At 49.7% G+C, this 16,163-nt stretch overlaps 1 pseudogene across 1 annotated transcript in view; it reads right to left on the bottom strand.

The window, feature by feature from the left end:
• Positions 1-2,687: 2,687 nt before the first annotated feature.
• LOC311217846 (very low-density lipoprotein receptor-like) overlaps positions 2,688-16,163 on the bottom strand; it is a 132,411-nt pseudogene continuing 118,935 nt past the window's right edge. Inside the window, exon 2 of the transcript in view lies at positions 2,688-2,890. The product of the transcript in view is annotated as a very low-density lipoprotein receptor-like (transcript). The remainder of the gene's footprint in view (positions 2,891-16,163) is intronic.

The following is a 16,163-nucleotide window of genomic DNA, read 5'->3' as shown; positions in this document are numbered from 1 at the left end:
TCCTGGTCTCCTGGAGATTATATTATTGAAAATTTTAAGAATTATAGTGCCTTCTTTTTTGCCCCCAGCAGTCAATCAGTGAATAATATCAGGTGTGGTGCCTTCTACTTTTCTCCCTGTGGGCTAATTACAGCAGCATTTCAGTATCTTGGATACCCCTGGTGAGATATTATCCTCCTATTACTAGGTCTAGTGTTTGTCTTCTTCCCCAAGGTAAAGCAGTTTATTAAGAATATTATCCAAGGACCTGTCCCCAGAAAAAGTTGTGGGTGGCAAGGTGTGTGGGGGGATTTGGGCAGGTACCTATCACGGTTTTCTCCTCCAATGGTTCTAAATTTCACCCTGAACAAGTACAAAATCCAAGAAAACTGGCAGAATGTTTGAAAGGTGTATGCCCTGACCCTGGCAATAGTAGAGAACTCCACTAGCTGGCTGCACTCTGCTGGGGTCTGGCTTGCGCCTATCAGATGTCAATTAACATTGCCCAGAACCCTCAACGGGATAGGAAGGTTCTTGAATTTGATGATGAAACAGCACACACTGTGACCACCCCAGAGGACCGACCATCGATGGTATCACCTTTTAACAGTCCTATATGGCCAGTGCGAAAGTCCAATGGCGAGTGGAGGCTAACAATGGACTATCGGGGCCTGAATGAAGTCACACCACCACTAAGTGCAGCAGTGCCAGACATGCTAGAACTCCAGTACGAACTAGAGTCAAAGGCAGCCAAGTGGAATGCTACTATCGATACTGCTAATGCATTTTTCTCTACCCATCTAGCACAGCATTCAGGCCAGAATTTGCTTTCACTTGGAGGGGCATTCAGTATACATGGAATCGACTGCCCCAGGGGTGGAAACACAGCCCTGCCATCTGCCATGGACTGATCCAGACGACACTGGAACAGGGGAACGCTCCTGAACACCTGCAGTATATCGATGATATCATCGTATGGGGTAACACAGCAGAAGAAGTTTTTGGGAAAGGGAAGAAAATAATTCCAATTCTCCTGAAAGCTGGATTTGCCATTAAACAGAATAAGGTCAAGGGACCTGCACAGGAAATCCAGTTCTTGGGGGTAAAACGGCAGGATGGGCGTCGCCACATTCCGACGGATGTGATCAACAAAATAACAGTTCTGTCTCCGCCAACCAGCAAAAAAGAAACAGAAGCGTTCCTAGGTCTTGTGGGATTTTGGAGAATGAATGTGCCAGGCTATAGTCAGCTTGTGAGTCCTCTATATTGAGTGACTCCAAAATGGAACTGACCATTGAGGCCATCACACAGGTTACCAATCAGTGTGAGAGCTGTGCTGCAAATCAAACAAGCCATGAGGGTAAAGTCTCCCTGGAATAGGGGGAGATGGCTTGGATTTCGATATGGTGAGGTCTGGCAGATTGACTACATCGGTCCACTTCCACAAACCCGCCAAGGCAAACGGTGCATACTCACCATGGAAGAAGCAACTACTGGGTGGCTGGAAACATACCCTGTAAACCATGCCACGGCCCGAAACACTATCTTGGTCCTGGAAAGACAAGTGCTGTGGCGACATGGTCCACCAGAAAGAATTGAGTCCGACAATGGGAGTCACTTCCGAAACAATTTGACCACTTTCTGGGCCAAGAGATGGGTGTATCTGGGCCATTGAATGGGTGTATCACATCCCTTATCACCCACAAGCCTCTGGGAAGGTGGAGAGGTACAATGGACTGTTAAAAACTATGCTGCGAGCATTGGTGCTGCGACATGGAAACATTGGGATATAAATCCACCAGAGGCCACTTGGCTAGTTAACAACAGGGGGTCTGAAAGCCGTGCTGGTCCTGCTGAAACAAAACCCCTACACACTGTGGGAGAAGCTAAAGTCCCTGTAGTGCATGTGGGGAAGTGGATGGGGAAGGCGGTGTGGGTTGCCCCTGCCATGGGAAAAGGCAAACCCACTCGTGGGATTGTCTTCGCCCAAGGTCCAGGGTATACCTGGAGGGTGATGCAGAAAGATGGGGATATCAAGTGTGTGCCTCAAGGAGATTTAACACTGGCAGAAAATTAATCTGTCATCCAAGTTATGTGTTGTAGGAGGACACTGCAGAACCAATGAAAGGTCAACTTTGCAAGGAACCAGGCAAGTGCAACTAAGCTGGTGCTGGTGTCAAGAAGACCAACTTCGCCTGCCCTGAGTGACCACTTTGACAGATGATGGTGAAACCATCAACAGTTTTTATGAGCATTTTGGGAAAAGACCTATAAAATAAAGAGAAGTACAGACATAAAAATGCTTCAATGGACAGAAAACTATGGTGATGAGACCATCTGTATACTAAACTGTACCTGATTGTGACACAAATGTTATGGAATAAGGGGTGGAAGTTGTGTTGGGTCTGTCTGAGCTGGAGTCACCTTTTCCCTGCAGCAGCCTGCACAGTGCTGTACTCTGCACTCGTAGCTGGACCAACACTGAAATCACTCCAGTGTTGTGTCTATTGCTGCATAGTGCTGGCACAGCATCAGGACTCCTTCCAAGTCCCCAAGAGCCAGGCACGGGTGCCGGCTGTCCCGTGGGTCCGAACTCGGGCTGCATGACGCACGGCCATCACGCTTCCCAGGTCTCCGGTCTTTGGCGACACGTGTCAACCGCACCGGGTTCCCGGTACGACCTCGGACGGCTCTGGAGCTGTCTGTCCCTAGAACCTGTGCTCCAGTCTTCGGCGAGGCATGTGCCAGACGCAGCGAGGTCCGGAGCCGACTTCGGGCGCTTTGAGGACGGTGATCCCCCCGGGGCACTGGAATCTGTCCTCCGGTGGCGCGGGTGCCAGTTGTCCCGTGTTCCGGGGGTCCGAACTCGGGCTGCGTGGGGTCCGGCCATCACGCTTCCCAGGTCTCCGGTCTTTGGCGACACATGTGTCAACCGCACCGGGTTCCCGGTCCAACCTCGGGCGGCGCGGGGCTGGCTGATCCTATAATCTGGGGTCCGATCTTTGCTATGCGTGTGCTGGACGCACCGGAGACCGTGTGTGACTTCGGGCGGTTCGGGGACGGCGATCCCAAGGCCCGTGTGTCCGGCCTCCGGCGGCGCGGGTGCCGGCTGTCCCGTGGGTCCGAAGTCGGGCGACGAACCGTGAGCCGGGCGATGAACCGTGAGCTTCACTGCCGAGCCCTGAAGCGGGAGGCTGCTGCCCACCGGCTCGGGCTCTGGCCGTCCCGGAATCCAGCAGGTTCGGTCTCTTGCGGAGCTGGGCAGGCCGTCCTGCCCTTCCTGGTAGCTCCTGCCGGAGGCGCGGGATGCGACCGTCCCGAGGTCCTAGGCTGCGGTCCTGGGCGACGCGTGTGCTAGCCGCACCGGGGTCCGGGTCCGACTTTGGCTTTGTCAGGGACGGCGGTCCCGGGCTCCAGGTGTCCGGCCTCGGGCGGCGCGACCGGCTGTCCCGTGTCCCGGCGATCAGAACTCGGGCGGGTTGGGGGCCGACTGTGCCGTGAAGCGGGAGGCTGCTGTCTGCCGGCTCGGGGTCTGGCCGTCCCGGAGACAGGGGGTTCGGTCCCGTGCGAAGCTGCGGCCGGCCGACCCGCGCTCCCCGTTTCTCTATCCCGGGGCGCGGAATCTGACCCTCGCAAGCCCCTGGGCTCCGTTGTCGGGAGACGCTTGTGCTAGTCGCAGCGGTGTGGCCGGCCGTCCCGATTCTCTGGGATCCGGTCTTGGGCGACGCTTGGGAGCCCAGAAGCTCTTGGGAGCCCAGCTGCTAGGGACAGCCGGCCCCGCGCCGCCCGAGGCGGGACACCTGGACAGCGGGACCGCCGGCCCCGAGATGCCGAGTTCGGCCCCGGACCCCGCTGAGTCTAGCACAAGACCGGTGCCCAGGGTTTCGGGACGGCCGGCCACCGAACCGCACGGCACCGAAAGCCCGCTCTCTGGGAAGCCGGCGGACGCCAGCCCCCCGCTTCACTGCACGGCCGGCCCCCACGCCCCCTGAATTCGGATCCCCGGGACACGAGATAGCCGGCCCCCGCTAGCCGACGGCCCCGGAATCGCCGTCCCCGAACCGTCCGATGTCGGACCCGGCACCCGGTGCTGCTTGCAAACGCGTCGCACAAGACCGGAGCACAGGGGCTCGGAAGAGCCAGCCCCCGCCCTGCCGGAGGACGGACTCCCGGGCTATGTCCACATGTCTCTTCAATACTTTTAAGGATCGGGTCTCTTACCACTTCCCCGGGCAGCCTGTTCTAATAGCAAAGCACCCCTTCCATGAAGAAATGCTTATTCAGTATCGAGCTAGCCAGTGCTGGTAAACAGAGGTGTTTCTCCCTAGGGGTAGGGCTTGGCATTTCCCTCTCCTGAACTTCAAAAGGTTCCTGCCTGCCCCTATCTGCAGCCTGTCAAGGTTCCTCTGAACGCGCAGCCCCCCATACAAGCGCCTTTTCCACAGAAGCCAACGACCACCCGCCGCCTCGCCCCCTCCCAATTCGGCCTGCCCCTGGGCGCCACCGACCACCAACCTCCTTGCAGCACCACGCCTCAGCATCCCGAGCTATCCCGACAGCTTCCACCCATCGGGAGGTCCCACTTGTAATAAATGACCGAGTCCCAGATAGGCTTACAATTAATGTTTATGATTTATTAAAGGAATAGAGGTAAGCAAGCAGCGCTGGGTGCGCCAGGAATCTCTGCTCCACCAAGACACACACACCAGTTACATCAGGCGGCTGGTTTTTATGCTGCTAGGCTAATACATATTCATTACTACTTCTACAAAAGGCAGGGTTATTCTAATTAGTTCCCAGAATCCAAACCCTCCCACTGGTGCAGGCGTTATCAGTCTCCGGTGGTCCCTCTGGGGGCCGCTCGTACTGAAGGCTCGTAGTCTTCCTCCCAGGCTTTGTCCTTTGGTCGTTCTTCAGCTTCTCCCCTCCCCTTATTTAGTAGTTGCTGGGCCAGATGTCAGAAAGCTGTGTCTCGTGCAATAGTCCGCACAGGCACTGCATAGCAAACACACCAAGTAACATTGACTTCAGTTACTCGCAACAGTTACTCACCTGATAAAGAACTGCATGCAATAAAGGCACCAAGTACTACATCAGTTTATTCTAACAGATCCTACTAGCTGTTACCTCAAAAAGATGTGCGTACCCCTCGCTACTTGGAAACGCATCAGTCCATAAACTCTCATCCACCTGAAGAAGCCTGCAACTGACCGAAGGAAAAACAAACAGCCCAAGGAGCAGCCCAAGCAGAATGAGCTCTCTGAGGGGATGTCTGGGAATCATATACCATTTGGCCTCGCCTAGCACCCAAACCCAATCACCTGGGAAGGGTAGGGGCAAAGCACAAGGAAGTAGAAAGAGAGCAGCAGCAGCTGTGGTGTTTTGTTTTGTTTTGTTTTTTTTGTGCGTGTGTAATTTTTCTTTTCATTTTTTAATCAGTTTTAGCTCAAAAGCATGCGTAGTGCAGACAAGAGAACTAGGGTGTTTCTAGAAGCAAAAATCCCCATGCTTTTGCTGCAGCTTTCAATATTAAAAGACATTATGACCAAGCAAGTAATTGGAACTCTTCCAACTGGAATTAGCTCAAACTTTTATTTACGTATAAAGAAACAACTAGGAGTAGAACATCTGCTCCATCTTTTCCTCTCTCACCTTGCCATAGTCAGCTCTGGCTGTGACGTCCCAGATTGCATACTGCGTTTCAGCTTTAACAAATGAAAACCTTTACCCTAACCCTTACCCTTATCCTAACCATTAGCTTACCCTTATTCTTACCCTAAACCTAACCCTAATCCTTACCCTTACCCTAATCCTTACCCTACCCTTATACTTACCATTACTCTATCCTTTACCCTAACTCTTACCCTTACCCTAACCCTTACCCCAACCCTTACCCTAAACCTAACCCTTTCCCTAAACCTTATCCTCACCCTAAGCCTTACCCTTAGCCTTACCCTAACACTTACCTTTGCCCTAACCCTTACCCTAATCTGAACCCAAACCCTAACCCTAAAACCCTCACCCTAAGCCTTACCCTAAGCCTAACCACAGTCCCAACCCCTAACCCCTAACCCTTACCCTAACCCTCTAAACCTACCCCTAACCTATCCCTAACCATAACCCTCTAAGCCTAACCCTAAACCACTAACCCTAACAATAACCCCCAACCCCAACCCTCACCCGAAACCCTAACTCTAGCCTCAGCCCTAGCCCCTAACCCTAACCCTAGTTCCCGAGAACTACATCTCCCGGTATGCTCTGGGCATTCAACATGGCCTCCCGGAAGTCCCGAATCCGACAACTACATTTCCCGGCATACTCTGGGTACGCAACATGGCCTCCCGGAAGTCGGGAGTACAAGAACTGCATCTCCCGGCATGCTCTGGGCATTCAACATGGCCTCCCGGAAGTCCCGAATCCGACAACTACATTTCCCGGCATACTCTGGGTACGCAACATGGCCTCCCGGAAGTCCGGAGTCCCGAGAACTACATCTCCCGGCATGCTCTGGGCACACAACATGGCCTCCCACTGCCGGAAAACTACTCCTACCAGCATTCCCCGCACAGCCAGCATGGCCAATCACAGGCCGAGTGCTCGAGAACTGCATTTACCAGCACTCACTGGAACCCTCACTGCCCTTACAAAAAAAGCCTCAAGCCCTAACATCCAAAAAACCTCGAAACCCCTACAGACCTAACCCAAACTATTTACCACACTAAACCCCTGAAGACCTATGCCTAAAACCCCTAACCCAAAATCTTAGGATGCTCAAAACCCAAACCCAACCCAAAACGTTAGGAATGCTCAAAGCCCTAGCCCAAAAACTTAGGGCGCTCCAAACCCTAACCCCAAAACTTAGGGTAATACACCATAAATGTTTGTTCATTGTCTTTTGTATTATAAAAACAAGGAGTTCTGTTTGAGGAGTGGGAGTTGCAAAAGCTCCCTGCTGAAGTAAGGAGCTGCATAATGCTTGGCTAGACACTATGAAAATACTTTTGCTTAACGTAACAAAAAAGAGACCCCCCAACCCATTCTCCTTCTGCATCTCAGTTGCCTCTTTTGTTCAAAGACACTGTTGCAAAGCTCATGTAACCATCTCCTGATAAGTTGCTAAAGTAGTGTATCGACATACATGCCTTCCTGTCTAATGCTGGGCCAACATGACCAAACAATAAAAGAAGTTGAACCACAACACCGAGGAAGACTACGGCCTTCATCTTCACGACCACCAGAGGGACAGAGACGACCCCCTAGCAACAGTGCGCGCAGTCGCAGAATATACCAGGATGTGCTGCGTAATCCCGGAATTAGCAAAATATAAATAAAAAGGGACCCTGGCGGGGGTGAGGTGCGTGCCGTTGGCGGAGCTGAGACTCCCCGGCCGCCCAGTGCTGTTTTGCTTGATGTTTGCTCACTCAATAAATTCCTTTCTATGATTAATACAATGCTCTATGAAAATTAATTAAGGGGGCAACTTATAACACTTTGGACGCTCAAAACCCTATCCCAAAAACACTAGGACGCTCCAAACTCTATCCAGAAAACTTAGGACTCTCCAAACCCTATTCCAAAAACTTAGGACGCTCAAAACCCTATCCTGGAAACATTGAGATGCTCAAAACCCTAACCCAACTACTTAGGATGCTTGAAAGCCTATCCCAAAAAATTGGGGGACACAAAAGCCTAACCCCCAAAATTAAGATGCTCAAATTCCAAACCCCCAAAATTAGGATACTCAAAACCCTGGACCTGGAGAACCTAACCTGAAAAACAAAACAAAACAAAACAAAACAAAAGATCTTAAAACCCTAACCGTAAATAACTGACCAAAAATAAAACCTTAAGACTCTAACCCTAAAAAACATATCAACACTACAACCCAAAAAACTCTAATACCCTAACACGCTAACCCTGAAACCCTTAAAACCCTAACCCCCAAACCCTTAAAACCCTAACCGTTAAAACTCCAACCCTAAAAACCTTAAAATCCTAAACATAAACCCTGAAACCCCTTACCCTGAAACCCAACCCTAGTGCCCAATCCCTGAAACCTTAAAACCCTGAATCAATCTGTAGCAAATAGCATAGGCTGAGTCGAGGATCTCAGTACAGTAGCATTATTATTCGAGATTACAATGGCGGGTGTCCCACAAGCAGGAGGGTGCCTACTAACTCCATACACAGTTTATACACTTTTTTTTTCTGCCGAGGACCGGGACCCTCCCCTGTTTCCCCTTTAACTGTGCTATTCAAGGTTCATAATCTAGCTGGTGCTTCACAGAAAATACACAGCTGCTGGCCTGTTACAAGTCACATTTCTTTTGAGGTTTTTACTCTTTGAGGTGGTAATGTTTCTTACGCCGTGATTTCCACCTAATTGCTGTAAGGATTCTGGTTGTCTGCGTTTTACAAGGTTGTCTGTTATAATAAATAAAAGTCCCAAATAGGATTACAATCAAAGTTTACAATTCACTGAATGAATAGAGGTAAGCAAACAGTGCTGGGTACGCCGGGAGTCTCTGCTCCACCAAGACGCGCACCAGTTATACACCAGTTACCTCCCTTAAGGGATATAGAGAAGCCCTCTCAGATACGTCCGTCCTACTTCTCCTGCATGCGGCCGGAGGTCGGTCTAATTCTGGTGCTGTTGGTGGTGGAAGCTGGGGCAACGGTGGTACTGGTGGCGATACCACAGCCACCGGAGGGGGAGCCGCCGGGGGTGGATTGTTAGGATATGGAGGTGGTAGCTTATCCAACGGCTCACGTTTATCTTCTTTTTCTTTTTCATGTTCTTGTTCTTCAAATTTCTTACCTGCTTTTAGTGTAAATATTGAGGCTGGAAAAGGACGTGAAGTCCTCCTGATCCATAATCCTGCATAATCACTTTCTTCCTGGCTAAAAGGTTCCTTTGAATTAACATGGATATTTAAGGCCTGGCAAATCCAGTCTTCGAAGGATCCAAAAACAGGCCAAAAGACATGTAGTCTTAAAGGCTCCTTTGGCCATTCTGTCACACAATACTGGACCATTTTTAATTTACTTTTTCCTTTTCTGGGGTCCCTATCATTCCAATTTCTAATCGTTATTCCTAATGGACTTTCTGGTGGTATGACTGGTAATTTGCTCCCTTTCTTCTGGTCTCTGGTCTTCGATTTTGTCTGACCCATCTAGGAATTTTACTATGGCAATTCCCACAGCCCTTGGTTACCTTAGTAAGAGTGTCTTGCAGGGGGTCGAGGACCTATCACACACCCACAAATCCTATAGGAATCCCTTCGGTCCTTCACCGGCCAAGTCCCTCGCGGGAGATTGGAACCGCGGTTAGAAGACCTCCACAATCGCTTCGGAACTAAGTTCCATCTCAGTCACACTCTTACACACACAGGCAACCGAACCCCACCCAACCGAACGGTATACGCTTTAAATGCTTACGGCTCCGTCATCTTCGTTCGGATCTTCACACACACAATTACGGGCAAAATATAGTGCTGCAGCTGGCGAGGTAGCTGAAAAAAAGAATCAGAAACTTTGCTTACCTTTATTCAGGTTCAAGATGCCATTAGTTCCGACCTGACTCAAACAGCAGCCACCAAATGGTGGGGGTGCCTCTCCTAGATCAAACCAGAAATCAGGAACCAAAGCCCTCCCGGACGAGCGCCCACTTGTAATAAATGACTGGGTCCCAAGTAGGATTGCAATTGAAATTTACAATTTATTAAATGAATAGAGGTAAGCAAGCAGCGCTGGGTGCGCCAGGAGTTTCTGCTCCACCAAGACACACACAAGTTACATCAGGCGGCTGGTTTTTATGCTGCTAGGCTAATACATATTCATTACTACTTCTACAAAAGGCAGGGTTATTCTAATTAGTTCCCAGAATCCAAACCCTCCCACTGGTGCAGGCGTTATCAGTCTCCGGTGGTCCCTCTGGGGGCCGCTCGTACTGAAGGCTCGTAGTCTTCCTCCCAGGCTTTTCTCTTGTCCTTCTCCTTTGTCCATCTTGGCTGGATGGCAGACACTTGCATAGTGTCCCATGCAACAGTTGTAATAGTTAGCAGTTATTCTGAAACCCCTTTGTTCTCTTATCCCCTATTGACCCGAATTGCTGGACCATTCCTTTGCAAGATACAAGAACTATATACATTAACCACTCTGGTTTTCTCAGACTTTTCATCATATCATGCGGCCCTAGCATTGTTCCATATTGACACGAATCAGATGAACTCATTTCACACTGTTAAGCTGTCTTATCACTGCAAGCATATCTCAATACCACCTTCCTTCCCTCTACAGGATGTAATTGCGCAAAAACAACATTTTTATTCCCACAACCTTGATCCCCTTACCCTGAAGTCCTTATTCCCCTTAAACCTAACAACTCTAACCACAACCCTAACCCTTATTATCAACCCCCTAACGCTAATGACACTGACCTTAATCCAAACCCCAAACTGCCCCTAACCCCAGACAACCAACAACGAAACACACACACACAAAGATGGAAACTACAAAAAAGGCAAAACCCTGGATACAGGCCCCAAATCACAAATACGCAACCAAAATGCTACAGAAAAGCCCCAGATGCAGGCCCCAAATGCTACTGCTAGGCCTCAAAAGCTCAAGATGCATCCCAAAGCAAAAATGCAGGCCCCAAACGTTACAGAAAAGCCCCCAAACCCAGGCTGCACAAGTCTACAAGCAGGCCCCAAACTGCCAACAGAAGCAGGCACCAACCACACCCAGATGCAGACCCCAACTGCCCACAAACAGCTCCTACCCCACCACCCCCTCCCAAGAACTGGACTCCACCCAGACACTGGCCCAAGACCCGGGCCCGCCCCCCGCCACCCCCCCTACCCTCCCCCCGACACAGGTGTACAAGCAGCTCACAACCCGCCCCTTCAGAGACCGGTCCCACTCCCCCCACCCCCCCCAAGACATGGGATGCGGAGGTGTACAACCAACTCCCAACTCCCTCCCCCTCAAAGGGAGGCCCCAAAGACCCCCAAATGGAGGCTCCTAGAGTGAACAAGCACCTCCCAACTCCCCCAGGCACAGGCCCACCCCCCCCCCCCCCCCCCAAACACAGACCACAAAGGTGTATAAACAGCCCAGACCCCCTCCAAGACCATGGCCCCTATAGTGTATAAGCAGCTCCCAACCACCCACAGATGCAGGCCCCAACCCTTCTCAAAAGGGAGGCACCTAGAATGCATGAGCAGCCTCCCAACCCCCCTAAGCATAGGTCCAAAAGTGCACAAGCAGCTCCCAACCCCCCTCAAATACAGACCCCAAAAGCGTACAAGTAGCTCCCCCCCCAGAGACAGGACCCAAAGGTGTACAACCAGTTCCCAACACCCCTGAGACACAGGCCCCAATGCCCCCCCCAGACACAGGGCCCCAAATTCTACAAGCAGCTCCCAACCTTCCCCCCCCCCGAGGGAGGCCTCCAAGCCCCCCCAAACACAGGCCCCTACAGTGTACAGGCAGCTCCCAGCCACCCCCAGATGCTGGCCCCGAAGTTGTACAAACAGCTCCCAGCCACCCTGCAGAAACAGATTCCTACATTGTACAAGCAGTTCCCAGCCCGCTAGACACAGGCCCTGACCCCCCACAGATGCAGGCCCCAAAGGTGTACAAGCAGCTCCCACCCCTCCCCCAGACGCAGGTCCCAAGCCCCCCCCCCAAACACAGGCCCCTACAACCAGCACCCAACCCCCTACCTCCGATGCCAGGCCCAAAGGTGTAGAAGCAGCTCCAAACCTCCTCCCTCAACCCAGGCTCCAACAGTGTACAAGCAGCACCCAACCAACCCTCCCGTCCCTCCCCCCCCCCCGACACAGGCTCCAAAGGAATACAAAGAGCTCCCACCCCTCCCCCAGATGCAGGTCTCAACCCCCTCCCGCCCCCAGAAGCAGGCCCCAAAGGTGTAGAGTCAGCTCCCAACCCCCTCAATGCTGGCCCCAAGGGTCTACAAGCAGCTCCCCCCTTGCCCCCAGATACCGGCCCCCAGACACAGACCCCAAAAGCCTAATCACAGGCCCTGAACTCTAGAGGCAGGCTCCAAAACCCAGGACAAAGCCCCAGTGGTTCGAGACAGGGCCCAAATCCCAGACACAGGCCCCAAACGCTAAACATATGCCAAAAAAAGTATTAGTGCTGGTGCCAAATGTTACAGACAGGCCCAAAAGCCCGAGATGCTCAAGGCTGAGACGTAACTTGGCTCTCTGAATTACTGGAAAGCAGCTTTCATTCTCAGATAATTGTGTGCAGGCTAGATAGGATGGGGCTTCAGGCACCTCTTCACCTGAGGAAACACACTGCCATCAGGCACCGCTGTGCCAGACAAGCTTGTTCTGCTAGAACACCCTACTCAGATGCACTGTGGCATTCAAGTGAACTATATTTGCTTTCATGCAAATATAACGACTGATGTTACAACCCACCTTGCCTGTGGCACCTGATGAACAGAAGAGTAAGCCACCGCAGCGCTTCAAAACCATCCCTGCATGTGCCGCTCCTTGTCGCTCTCTGGCCTTATCTCATATCCTTATCCACTTCTGTGGAGAGCCTGCCACGGCACCTGCAAAGCAAGACGGACACCTTTCATAGTCACCTTGTGCTACTTGGTCGTTCTGCTCCAACCCAGCTCATGACCAGCCCCTCTTCTTACACAGCTCTTCAGAGTGCAGTTTGCTCCTTTGAGCCTGTGCGAGACACCTGTGAAAGAAAAAGAAACGCATAGGCCGATGCAGCATCCAAAGACACAGCACAACTAGGTAAGTTACTCTCATCTGCTCCCTTACCTCTGCCGCTTACCAGCCCCCGAGGCAGATGCTTCAATCTACCCTCTTCAAACAGCTACAACACCTCTAAAAGACAAAGAGGGGATGCTTAGAGGAACAGTGAGACAGACCTACAACACAACAACTGCTACATCGGTTCCTCACTCACCTTGCCAGAGGCAGCTCTGCGTGTGACGTCCCAGGTTGTACACTGCGTTACCTAACCCTTACCGTAACCCTTACCCTAACCCTTCTCACCCTTACCATTACCCAAATCCTTACCTTTACTTTTTCCTTACTCTTACTCTTTCCTTTAACCATAACCTTACCCTTACCCTATACCTTACTCCAACCCTTCCCCTTACCTTCCCCTTCCCCTTACACTTAACCTAACCCTTACCCTTCCGCTTCCCCTAAAACATATCCTAACACTTTCCCTTACCCTTACACTTACCCTAACCCTTACTATTACCCTTACACTTACTCTTGCCCTAATCCTTGCTTGCACCCTTACACTTATCCTAACCCTTACCCTTACCCTTACTCAAACCCTTACTCTAACCCTTACCATGACCCGTACCCTTACACTTACTATTACACCTGACCCGTACCCTTAAACTTACCCTAACCCTTATCCATACCATTACCCTTACCCTTAACCTTACCCTTATCCTAACACTTACCCTTACCCTAACTCTAACCCTTACCGTGACCCGTACCCTTACACTTACCCTAACCTTTACACTTACCCTGACCCTTACCCTTACCATAACCCATACCCTAACATATAGTTGTACCCTTAACCTTACCGTTACCCTTAACCTTACCCTTACTCTATCCGTTACCCTTAAGCTTAACCTTAACATAAACCTTAACCTTAACCTTACCCTTACCATAAGCCATACAACAACACTTACATGTACACTTACGCTTACACTTACCCTTACCCATACCATTACCCTTACCCTTAACCTGACCCTAAACCATAAACTTATCCTAACACTTACCCTTACCGTAACCCTTACTCTTTCTGCTACAATTACCCTTAGCCTAAATCTAAACCTTACACTTATCCTAACCCTAACACTTACCCTTACCATTACCCATATACTTACTCTTACCCTTACCCTATATCTTACTCGAACACTTACCCTGACCCTTACATTAACCCTAACCCTTACCCTAAAACTTACGCTTACTCTTAAACTTAACCTTACCCTAAACCATTACCCTTACACTTACCCTTACATTTCCCTCACCCTAACCCTAAAATTAACCCTAACCATTACCCTAACACTTACCCTTAGCGTAACCCTAACCCTAACCCTTACTCTAAGCCTTACCCTGACAGGTACCCTTACACTTACCCTTACCCTTACACTTACCCTTACCCTTACCATAGCCCATACCCTAACACATACTTGTACCCTTAACCATACTGTTACTCTTACCCTTACTCTATCCGTTACCCTTACGCTTACCCTTAACATAAATCTTACCCTTAACCTTACCCTTACCATAAGCCATACAACAACACTTCAATGTACACTTACGCTTACACTTACCCTAGCAATTACTCGTACACTTACCCTTACCCTTACCCTTACCCTTACCCTTACCCTTACCGTTACCCTTAGCCTTACCCTTACCCTTACCCTTACCCATACCAAACGATTACCCTTAGCCTTAACCAAACCCTCAACCTTACCCTTATGCTAACACTTAACCTTACCGTAACCCTTACGCTTTCTGGTACACCTACCCTTTCCCTAAATCTAAACCTTACACTTATCTTTACTGTAACCCTCACCCTTACCATTACCAATACCCTTACTCTTAACCTTACCCTAACCCTTATCCTTACATTTACCATTATCATTAACCTTACCCTTACCCTAACACTTACCCTTACCCTATCCCTTACACTTATCCTTATCCATACAACTTACCCTTACCCTAACCCTTATCCTTAACCTAACCCTAACCCTAAACCTTACCCCAGCCCTTACCCTTACCCTGACATTAACCCTAACCCTTACCCTAAAACTTACACTTACTCTTAACCTTAACCTTACCCTTAACCTAATACTAACCCTTACGTTTCCCTCACCCTAACCCTAAAATTAACCCTAACCATTACCCTAACACTTACCCTTACCATAACCCATACCCTACAACATACTTCTGCCCTTAAACTTACCCTTACACTTACCCTTACTCTATCTGTTACCCTTACACTTACCCTTACTCTATCTGTTACCCTTACACTTACCCTTAACATAAACCTTACCCTTAACCTTACCCTTACCATAAGCCATACAACAACACTTACATGTACACTTAAGCTTACACTTACCCTAGCAATTACTCGTACAATTACCCTTAACCTTAACCTTACCCTTACCCTTAACCTTAGCCTTACCCATAACATTAGCCTTACCCTTAATCTAACCCTAAACCTTACCCTTATCCTAACCCTTACCCTTTTTGCTACACTTGCACTTAGCCTAAATCTAAACCTTACACTTACACTTACCCTTACCCTCAACCTTATCATTACCCATACCCTTACTCTTCCCCTTACCCTAACCCTTATCCATACACTTACTGTTACCTTTAAAATTACCCTTACCCTTACCCTTACCCTTACCCTATCCCTTACCCTTACCCTTACCCTTACCCTATCCCTTACCCTTACCCTTACCCTAACCCTTGCCATTAATCATACCCTTACTCTTCTCCTTACCCTAACCCTTACCCTTACACTTACGGTTACCATTAACCTTACCCTAACACTTACCCTTACCCTATCCCTTATTCTAACCCTTACAATGACCCGTACCCTTACACATATCCTTACCCTTACTCTTACCCTTACCCTTACTCTTACCCTAACCCTCACCCTTACCATTACCCATACCCTTACTCTTACCCTTACCCTTGGCCTTATCCTTACACTTACCGTTACCATTAACCTTACCCTTACCCTAACACTTAGCCTTACCCTACCCCTTACACTTATCCTTATCCGTACAACTTAGCCTTACCCTGACACTTAACCATAACCTAACCCTAACCTTAAACCTTACACTTACTCTTAACCTTAACCTTACCCTTAACCTTAACCTTAACCTAATACTTACCCTTATGTTTCCCTCACCCTAATCCTAAAATTAACCCTAACCATTACCCTAACACTTACCCTTACCCTAACTCTTACCCTTACCATAACCCGTACTCTAACACATACTTCTACCCGTACCCTTACCCTTACCGTTCCCCTTACCCTTACCTTTACTCTATCCATTACCCTTATGCTTAATCTTAACTTAAACCTTACCCTTACCTTACCCTTACCATAAGCCATACAACAGCACTTTCATGTACACTTAC

This window comes from Netta rufina, assembly GCF_964035555.1.
Source record: "Netta rufina genome assembly, chromosome: 22".
In the NCBI taxonomy this organism is placed as follows: domain Eukaryota; kingdom Metazoa; phylum Chordata; class Aves; order Anseriformes; family Anatidae; genus Netta; species Netta rufina.
The sequence above is the reverse complement of the archived record's forward strand: the minus strand, read 5'-3'. Positions and strand labels throughout refer to the sequence as shown.